Genomic DNA, 10421 nt, shown 5'->3' with positions numbered 1-10421 from the left:
GAATTTTCATGCCTTTCATAATGCCCTCAGACGACGAAAAGTTATTAATTGTGCGCTTCGTTCGTTATTGAAACAATTCCGGGCCAAATCTTGGAATTGTGAGTAGTGAGCAGCATTAGTCTCTTTAAGTAAACATTAATTGACTTATATAACCTCTAAGTATAAATTGACAATAGTTTCCGCGTTCATGACAACTTTTTTATAAAGCTTGTATAAGGTTTATGAGCTTAATTACTACTGGCTTATAATTTTATTTTGATAGAACTTGTACTTTGCAAAATACTAGTAAAATAAATAAATTGAAATTGAACATGTGTAAGTCGCTCAGTCTCTCCTTAATTACATATTTCTACATATGCGTTCATGGTGTTACAAAAAACCATATGTCGCAATTTTTTGATAAAGTTTTTGATAAATATATTTCCCTACATTTGTGATCAGCAAAGAGTGTATATTAGTTTTGTTACATATTTGTAATGTCTTGCAAGTACGATTAGTGCAAGAGCCCATATCTTTCTATAAGGACCCTAAGTGGACGCCATGTACGACATATACGACATGCAATATACGCACGACATCGCGAATGAGTAGATCTTCTTCTTTTCTTGATAGTGGCGGATATTAACACTTTCGAGTCCACTCCATTATTATTCTCTTCCTTCTTAACTTTCTAAAATTGCTTGCGTGCTGTGAAATTGTTTGAGAAGATGATCCGGTGGTCGTTATATATACTCATGTGTGAGACAATATGTAATGCTTTTGGTCTTTAGCCGAGAAAACTACTACACTAAGCCGTAGCAATGGCAAAGGAACCGTTGGCTTCAATTTATACGGTTATCTACCAGATGCTACTAAAATGAATTATGTTTTCAAAAGCGTACGATCGACCGACCAATACATACGACACGCACAAAATGATTTGCAAACGTGTCTGCGATTCTGGTCTATCTTGCTGTCAAGTATTGTACATATGTGCACGGATAACCCGAAGATATTAGAGAATAAAGTGTAAAGTCTTTCTTATTTTAATCGTTCTATTTAATCGGTCAGAAGCATTTTGCTACAGAAGACGTGAATTACAAATGGACTGATTTAGAACTAAACAAGGCGGGAAATATTTGAAACGGTGGGCTTTTCTCAGAGATCGAGATTAGGGATCTACGTTGTGTAGCTCTTGTTGTTCTACTTCTTTAACGAATGTAACACACTCTCTGTGATGGATAGCAAAAAATTTGTTTTTTCCCTTTGAAAGCGTGTATTTGTGTTCAGTGTAAAACCTTTTTATCGAGGCAAACAGACTTTTTTAATTGAAATTCCTCAAAACTATAATCAATTATTTTAACTATTTGTTTGAAATTCGTGTTTTACACAAACTAAAAATTGTATATTTGCGAAATATGTTTTATATTCTGTACCATTCAATTAGTAAACGTATGACAAGCAACATTGGAAAAACGAAAAGAATTTAAAAAAAAAATAAATAAATAAAATGAAATATTTTTTGATATTCGTTTGTCTTGGCTTATTTACGATAGCTATTAATGCAAATTCCGGGGAAACATACGCCGTTTTAAAGAGTTTTAAAGAATATTTAAAGTCACCGGGACTTGAAAGCGAGGTTGCCGTGCGTCGTCGTCGAAAGCAATCTTGTGTACGAATTTGTCAACGTCAATGCCAGGTATTGGGTATAGAAGAGTGGCACTGCACCCACTCTAGATGCAAATGCTTTTAAAATATACACTTAAATCTATATATGTATATATATGGCGGTAGAAGAAGAGATGTTAAGAAACCGTATGCATCTTGGGGATGCATATGTATATATGTGTGTGTATATGTACATACATGTAAGACAATACTACAGGTAAGGCAAAAACTTGATGTCGTCCTTGGCAACACATGATTTTAAGATCCCGTAACTTTAGCAAGACTAACATTATCAAACCATAGAATGGCGACAGTACGTAGATAATTAAAATAAAACAACATAGCTTTATTTGTTAATTCAGTTGAAAGTTGCTATAGCTTTAAAATGAGCTAAAGCTCACTTCGATCAACCGGTGATACTAGCCAGATTTCCTAAGGAAGTTGTGCTTGCTTTATGGTGAAGATGTTTTAACGAAATTAACGACTGGCGAATTGGGGAAGACCAGCATTTTTCGCTTTATGAAATCTCTGCGCTATTAAATGCTAAATTGTTTGCTTTCTAGAAAGAAGCTAAGTCAGGGAATTTTCGATAAGCTCGACAACGGTCGAAAGACGTGTCCGACATTGTCCGAGGCAATCGTGAATTAAATTGCATACACGATAACAACGACAGGTGCAGTGACCCCTCGCTATGATCATCAATTGATGCGAGTAAGATGAACATTTGGGTTAAAACGGGCCTATTAACAGGAAAAGCCATGACAATGGCGGACCACCTATTACTTAAAGTTCGTATACGATTTAAGTTCGTATCCCAAACTGTTGGATGTTATTCCATAAATGCTTAAAGTGTAGTGAGTGACATGGATCGAAATGTGATTCGTTTTTTGCAGTTTTACTCATGTCTTTTGCTTAAATGAAAAATAGATTGAAATCGTGGTGACATTGTTTCAGCTAACCCTTGTCATATTGCGACGCGTTTCAGCCAACTCTTTAACTATTTAATTAAAAGTCCTTTACACTCTCCCTTCTCGTTATCTAGCAATAACCATTATTGTGATTAATTTCCGTTAGCCATTATAGGTCGTTATTGCCATTAAGAGCGCGCGTAGACGTATATCCTTTCAGGCCGCTTGCAACACATTTTAAATTCTTAATTTACTATGACTTTATCGAGCACACAAGTCTATTATCCTTTCTTTGGTCTATTATGCAATTTGTACTAATGTATTTAATTGCCTTAAGAAATAAGGCGAACATGTTGGAGAAACTTCCTGGACTTTTCTGAAAAGTTGATTACAATGGTAGATAAGATAAAAACAACAAAACGGCAACATAAACAAGTAAACACATAACCATTCTATGCTCGAAAGTCGTAGTCAAAGCAGTTGTGAAGTGTGCGACTGTTGAAAATGTTTATCGAAATAATGGTCGTCCGGCAGTATAAATAGAACAAAAAACCAAAAACAAAAAAAAAGAAGAGAGAGAAAATGAAATAAGCAAAATAAGACTTACTTTTGTCATAAGTTTTCTATTACAAGGCAGTAAAATTGTATTTATCTAGATCCAGTTGGACTCTCAAAGGCAAAGACTGAACTGAAATATTTCTATGCATACAAGCCTTCACTTTTGATTTGATTGCTAGGTGAGGCATAATGTTCAAGTAAAGTAACTCTTCTCCTTAACAACCATTTGTAAGAATAGAAAAAAATAAAGCATTTGTAAACATCTATACAATGTACGTTAACGTATTGAAAATTTCACAATTTAAACATTTTCTTTTTTATTGATAATTGTCTCTACTTCCAGTGATAATAGTGTCACTGATTAATAATTAATCGATTAAATCCATTACAATATATTTCGTATAGATAGATAGGTAGGTAGGTAGACAGGTCATCAGCTTGGAATATTCTCTCCACACGAAACAAAGGATCCTCATGCAATGATCGTTTGAAAGTCGATGCTTATCTTGCGTAGGGAATTAACGCAACTCTTCTAATCTGATTTTTCACAACGATTCAGTAAACATATGAAAATGCACTTCTTACAACCTTTCCACATGGGATTAGAAAATATGAAAGGCATGTCCTTTCCCCTTCTTTTTTTGTAAGAGTAACGTTCTTATGTAAATGAACGCAATCTTTAATATTTAGATATACGGCCATTGTCAATAAGGTTTATTCATTTCTAAATTATTTACTTTTTTAATGGTTGTCATATTCCCATCGTCTTTATCTGCCACTTGGAATTAAACAAAGCTTATTTTTAATTTTATAGTAGTAGGGTGAATTCCCTATACTGTAACCTAAGTGATCTTGCAAATGTGTTACTTTAGTTATACTAAATCTAGAATTTTATTATTTTTTTTTTCTAAAACATTGTTTGCTTATTTTCACCCTTTTTTTTTTTTTCTTTTACATTTTTCGGATGTTTTTGGTAAGATTTCCAGTCTAAAACTTGGACTGATACATTTTAATCTGGCCGCACATGAAAAATTTTCGTTAATTTGGACATGCGTACAAGACGTATCTCATTGGTCCTTACTTGTAATTGTAGTATAATGAGATTGTACTCGCACCTGCTCCTGGCCCTTCAGCTGTAAGATTCCTGTGAGTTAGGCCATTTTTTTAGGTTCGGAGCGCCACATGGTCGCCATACATTTGCTATATAATTCAGGAGATAGCCGGTATCCGACTTAAATAAAGGCTATATGCGTTATTGGCCAAGAAGTTGACTATAAGTCTTAACTTGCAAAAAGTTTGTGATTTCAATTGATTTTCTAGCAAGTTGTCGCGCTGGTTTATGTATATTTGCCGCAGGACACTAAATAATTGATTTAAGACCTTGATGAGACCTAATTGCTATAGCACTTCGTGACTGTTTTTAAAAGCATTCTTATAATACTTGTTGCCTAATCTAGTGCCAATATGCAATGCATTTGCCAAAGCCACTTTTTATGACTTTCAAGTTGAAATCAAAGTGACCGCTGCACAAGAAAACAAACAATCCAAGTGAATATCTTGTTTTATTTATTCATACCGTGGTAATGACAACACGTATTTACTTCATTAGGCGTAATAGATTTTGAGGGGGAAATTATGGTAATTAGAACTATGGTGTAATAATAAATTCGCTGTTCTTTGCCAACTGTGAGGGCAGAAAACTGACAAAGAAACACCACAACGGAGACTAGTAGTACACATCCTTTGGATCGGAATTCTGTTATGAAACCTTAACCAAAACGAACTAACATATCAATGCGTACGCAGTTGTGATTGATCAACTAACACGACAGCAATGAAAAAATCAATTTTCGCGATTCGATTGTAATTCAAGTTTTTTGTCCATTGTAAACGCATCACATACCTTATTAGCCTTGACCTGCTGCTATCAACTGAGAATATATGTACTTCAGCTTTCCATCTCAGTTTGAACGTTTTAATATTATGTTCGCCTAAAGGCAGACATTGAAATCAAATATTATATAACTTTTCGCTTCCTAAGACTAAGGTCTTTGGTAACTATGTTCCCGATGCCAAGATCTGCCGAATTCATGGCATTCTTGTCCTTCGGTTGGGGCGCTTATAAAAGAAAGGTTAATTGAAAAATCTAAAGAGTTCAAAGTGATCCATAAAGTGACGCGATCACGGCTGAGAAAACTTTTCTCTAAAGGTCGCTGCGAGTTACGCACTTGTAACATCAATTTTTATTTTTGCGAAGTAAATTTCGCGCGATTTAGAAATGTGGGCGATCTGTTTTTTTTTTTAACAATATGTACTAATTAGAATACATTTAATTACATAAAAAAGTTTATTTACCTATATCAGGACGAATATGCTTATAAATAAGCGGCAATCTGAATGGGTTTTTTTTTTTCTAAGTACCCGAAATATTGTAAAGGGTTCGTGTCATGGCAAGAAATAATATTAATACAGTTAGATTTTGCAATTGAGTTTGGTCGAATGCACAAATGATTGTTGCCGATACCTCTCACCGTGGATACAAAAATAAATGGATTTTGTACGTTACGTTATTATATGATTATATAAGTTTTAATATTATTTTTAATTGGTTTGTTGTTCGCTCTTTTTATGTTACTATAACTAATTAAGGCACATAATTATTATTATTCTGTTTAATGAGATAGTTGCGATAGCAAGCAGCGTGGGTTTCAAATCTATTGCAATTAATACAATACTTCACATAAGGGGTAATATGTACTAATATATGCATTAAAAATTGGATCAATATTCTAAATTTATATAAAAATTTATAAAACAAAAAAAAAAGATTTATTAATATGTTCTTCTTTTTTTCAGATTTTTTTTTTGAATGACACAGTAGAGTGTCCACCATACAGAGCAGCCACAATTTGTTTCGCCTTTGTTACTGTACCGCTACATGTTGGATACCACATCAAACATATTCTGCAAATATGATTCAAAACCTAGCGATAATTGAATCATGTTTTTTTAGTTTAATTTTGAAGTTTAATTTTTTTGAAAATTAGTTTGATTTTTCACACATTTTCACATTTTCATCACACATTACATTAAATTTTTTCATACGCACGTAAAGCCTAGAGTTACACCGTTTATTACACCGATCGATTTACTCCGAATGTCTGATGTCTGTCTGTTCGCTCTCATTTGTGCTCAATGTGCACGTTGCAATTGTTCGCAGATCTTGAAATTCAAACACAACCACGCTAGTGTACCACCATTTCCAAATCTGCTTTCAATACTTTACACCATTTATGTGCTTACGTCGTTGACATACATGATATAGTTTCATGGCTTCAACAAGTGAAATGGTATTTGAAAAACAAATTTTAAGGCACTAACGCATTTCTTTAAAACATTTTCTCGAAAAAGCTCGAAAATATAAGCTAACAGTAATTTTGAACTCGTTGAGAAATGATATTTAAATTCGGTGTGACGGCTCTCTCTGTTGTCATCAACGAATAGATAAAAATTGACGGTATCTTTTACGCGGCATCTTTTTTATGAGACAGTATAAAAAAATGTAGCTCAATGCCTTGCTCCCAGCACTATTTCAGTACATTATTGTATACAATTTTGTGTATTGTGCGGATGGACTTGGGATCGACCCTCCTTTTATTATACCAATCATTCCATATCAGTCATATCAGCGATTCTGACGCGATGTAAACTAGTATTTCTCTCCATCCATCTGGCCGTCCATCTATCTGCCTTGTATTGCCGTATACAACCTACAGATCCCAATAGATCGCCGAAATTAATTGAAACTAAAGTCTTTTATTTCAAACGTAACAATTTAAAGAATTCTAAATGTAATAAAAGGTGAATGAATGCCAAAATTCGCGGTGTATATCTACTTTTCGGTAAATTAATTATTAAAAAAGCCCACGGTTTCTTAAGTTTTTGTCTTTTTTTGTTTAAATCGTTTTCAATCACATAATTTTTGTATTACATACAATATCTAAAGTAAATCTATATTTATATATCACCATATACATTAATACATATACGTTACATTATATTCAGATATATATATATATGTACGCCCGTTTTGTGAATTTGTAGATCTCAGATTTGCTTTAAATAGACAGCAAGATGAAAAGTCGTTTATGCGAACAACTTTAGTGTAAAACTACTTTAAATAACTGTTACAACTTATACATACATAAACATATTATATATTTATATTTTTGTAATTGATTAATAAGTAGTTTGTAATTATATATTTTCTCCTGCACTACTTTGTTCTTAAATAGCCAGTTTTCGCATTTGGTGAACAGTTCATTGTTAGTTATGATGAGATAGATCTCGCGCACAAGATGTCAATGTTTTAAAAAAAAATTGAATAAAAAAAAAAAAGGAAACACATTTAAGCTTTCTCTGTATGCCTGGGAATCTTTAAGACGGAAAAAACTTAACTTAAATAGAAATAAACAAATGTTTAAAATTTATGCTTATCAAGGCTATCTAGCAGTTAGCACCAGTTAACAAAACGGTGTCCTTGAATTTTTCGTTTATAGCTGCAAGTAGTAACTAAATGCATTAAAAAAAGTTTTCATGTGTGTGAAGGTGTGATGCTTAGGTTTTTTGACAATAATTTCTCTGTCGTATGAACTTGTTGTTACCTTTATTAGGCTCAATTGTCCCATCAGAAAACTAGTCATTTCTACATCCAGCACTACTTGTTATGTTTATATATTATATACATAGCTTATAATAATAAGTGCTTATGCATGTAACACCCAAAAGAACTTCAGATAAACACATCTTTTATAATACCAATCGGTTCAGAATTATTTTCCAGATTGATCAGAGCTTGCATGCCCATCTGTCGATGACGTGTTTTGGGAATAACGATGTAAGAAGGACAAGTGGACAGACAGAAAGATAAGGTTATCATAATAAGCGTATCGATCGATGTAATAGAAGGTGGGTTATCTGCAGTCCTTCTGAATGTTGCGTACATCCGCACAAACTTATTTATATCCTTGTACCATTGCTGGGGTAAGATGTAATAATCAGCTCAAAAGACTAACTAACAAACTAAATATCAATCTTTTGGAAGTTTCTACATTAACACTTTGAAATTTTTATAATTCTTTGTTTACAAAGTATTGGATGGATAATGGAACATAGCAATAGGAACAAAGAGGACTAAGGACGTTGTAGATAAAAATCTGCAATAAATATGCGTAGAATAAGTGCTTATGATAACTGAGAGACGTACTCTAAACGTATCCTGCAGGTCCATAAAAAAGGGGATGATCTAAATGCACATTCATATCTAATGTTAAGTAATCAGCATAAATGGATAAACAGATGAATATAGAAAAATACTTAAAAAGTCCATTTTTTTTAAAGAAAACAAATTCTTTATTCTCGTAAAATATTTAAATGAAATGTTCGAGGAGAAGTTAAAACTGTTTTAGAATTGCATTAAAATAGAAAAGCAATGAAAAACTATAAGGTGGGGAATGCAATTAAAACATTAAGACTCAAAGGCTTTTTTAAGATTTCCATTTAGCAAAGATCTTTGCTAAAAGTACTCAGCCGACCTGCTCTCTATACGAGCGTCTTTTTTTCATGTTAAGCTAAATGCCTTTATGCAATATGTTTGACTCTTTGTGCGACATTTGTTTAGTATAAATTATTTGCTACTTAAGTATAAATAGTAATTAGATAACTCATACACAGATACGCGCCACCGGTTTTCACATTACAGACGTGTCCTTACAGCCTCAAACTACGCGCATAAACATGTGTTTGCTTTTCACACGCAGCCAACAAAGGTATAAATAAACGGATGCAGACATACATTTGCCAACAATGTCTTTACAATTCTCACTCTCATAATTTTGCTCCAGAAGTGTGTCAAATGACAATAAGTTTCCTAATGTGAGTCTCTTTGCTGATATGCTGTTAGATGTCTTTAGTAGTCCTATATGTGTTCGAGCATGAATTTGCCAAGACACACGTCCTCATTTTGTTTCTGACACTGCCGACTAAATGGCACATCATTAAAAGCTGGATAATCAGCAATAAGAACTCTCTACTTAATTGTTTATAAAGGAATAGTAACAGACACAACAACAAGGAACTAAGAAAGGCGACATTATGGAAAAACTGCTATCGTTAAAGACGCTATTTATGAACTTGTCATTTGTTCCCAAAGGCAAACGTGAATGGCCTTTTGCCATATTTAGGTCAGCTTTTCGTTGCATTTGTTCGATCAAGTTCTCTACAAGAATTTGTTTATCATATTGTGTTGTTGATAGTACAAATTAATCGATGCGTTTTCAAAGGATGACTCTGGCTCTTATAAATGTTTCACGGTGACGTCTGATTTCGACGGCTTCAAAATGATTACAAATTTGTCAATATATTGAGTTTACATCACTTTGAATTTCATATACAAACCTAGTTGTTTAGTGTCTTCACTACGTCAAATTTTGTGCTAACTAACTAGCATGTGTGGGGCAATTTAATTTTCTAGTTTAATTGGAAAAAAATTAAGATGAATTGCTTCAAACGTTTGTGGATAACATCTGTGAATCCGCTTTAGGTAAAACCAGTGATCGTTGTTGATAATATTTACTTAACTAATATCTTTCGATTATTTAAAACGTTTCCTTCTCTTTCTCTTTAATTTCCGCTGTGAAGTTACGTCATGCAAAGGTATGTAGACTGCAAATTTATCGGTAGTACATTAAAATATCGAACAACACGTTAAATGAGTGCATAATTAAAACCTAATTGTAAAATTGTTACGATTCGTGAGTCGTTCATTGAAGATATACTAAAATCGATAATGTACGTACTTATGTGAAACCAATATCGGTTTAAGCTCTTCTAATCCGTCAGAATGCAAGCTGAGTACTCCCAGCCTAGTCGGTTCCATAAATAGAAATTTCTGATGTTAAACGCTGGTCATGCTAGTGACCGAGCCCCTTGCCGCAATAAAAAGCTTGATAGTTGTTTACAAAATCTAGCAAGAAAGTAAAATAAAAAAAACATCAACATTACATTAAGCGATGCCCGTGACTTCTGTGCTGATGTGCGTATAAGACAATTATTAAAGTTGCAAAATACATTACCTTTACCATAAACAAAAAAAAGAAAGATTTCGCGCAGTTCTGGTTACATAAAAAGATAGTGTTAAGCGACGAACAGACATGGCCATGCATTGTCTTGATAGCACTTACTCTATATCAAAAATTAGTTTTTTTTTTTTTTATTTAACAGGATCAATCACCCAGGGGATGACACCTA

This window comes from Glossina fuscipes, unplaced genomic scaffold (assembly GCF_014805625.2).
Source record: "Glossina fuscipes isolate IAEA_lab_2018 unplaced genomic scaffold, Yale_Gfus_2 26, whole genome shotgun sequence".
Taxonomy (NCBI): Eukaryota; Metazoa; Arthropoda; class Insecta; order Diptera; family Glossinidae; genus Glossina; species Glossina fuscipes.
This window is presented reverse-complemented; position numbering follows the sequence as displayed.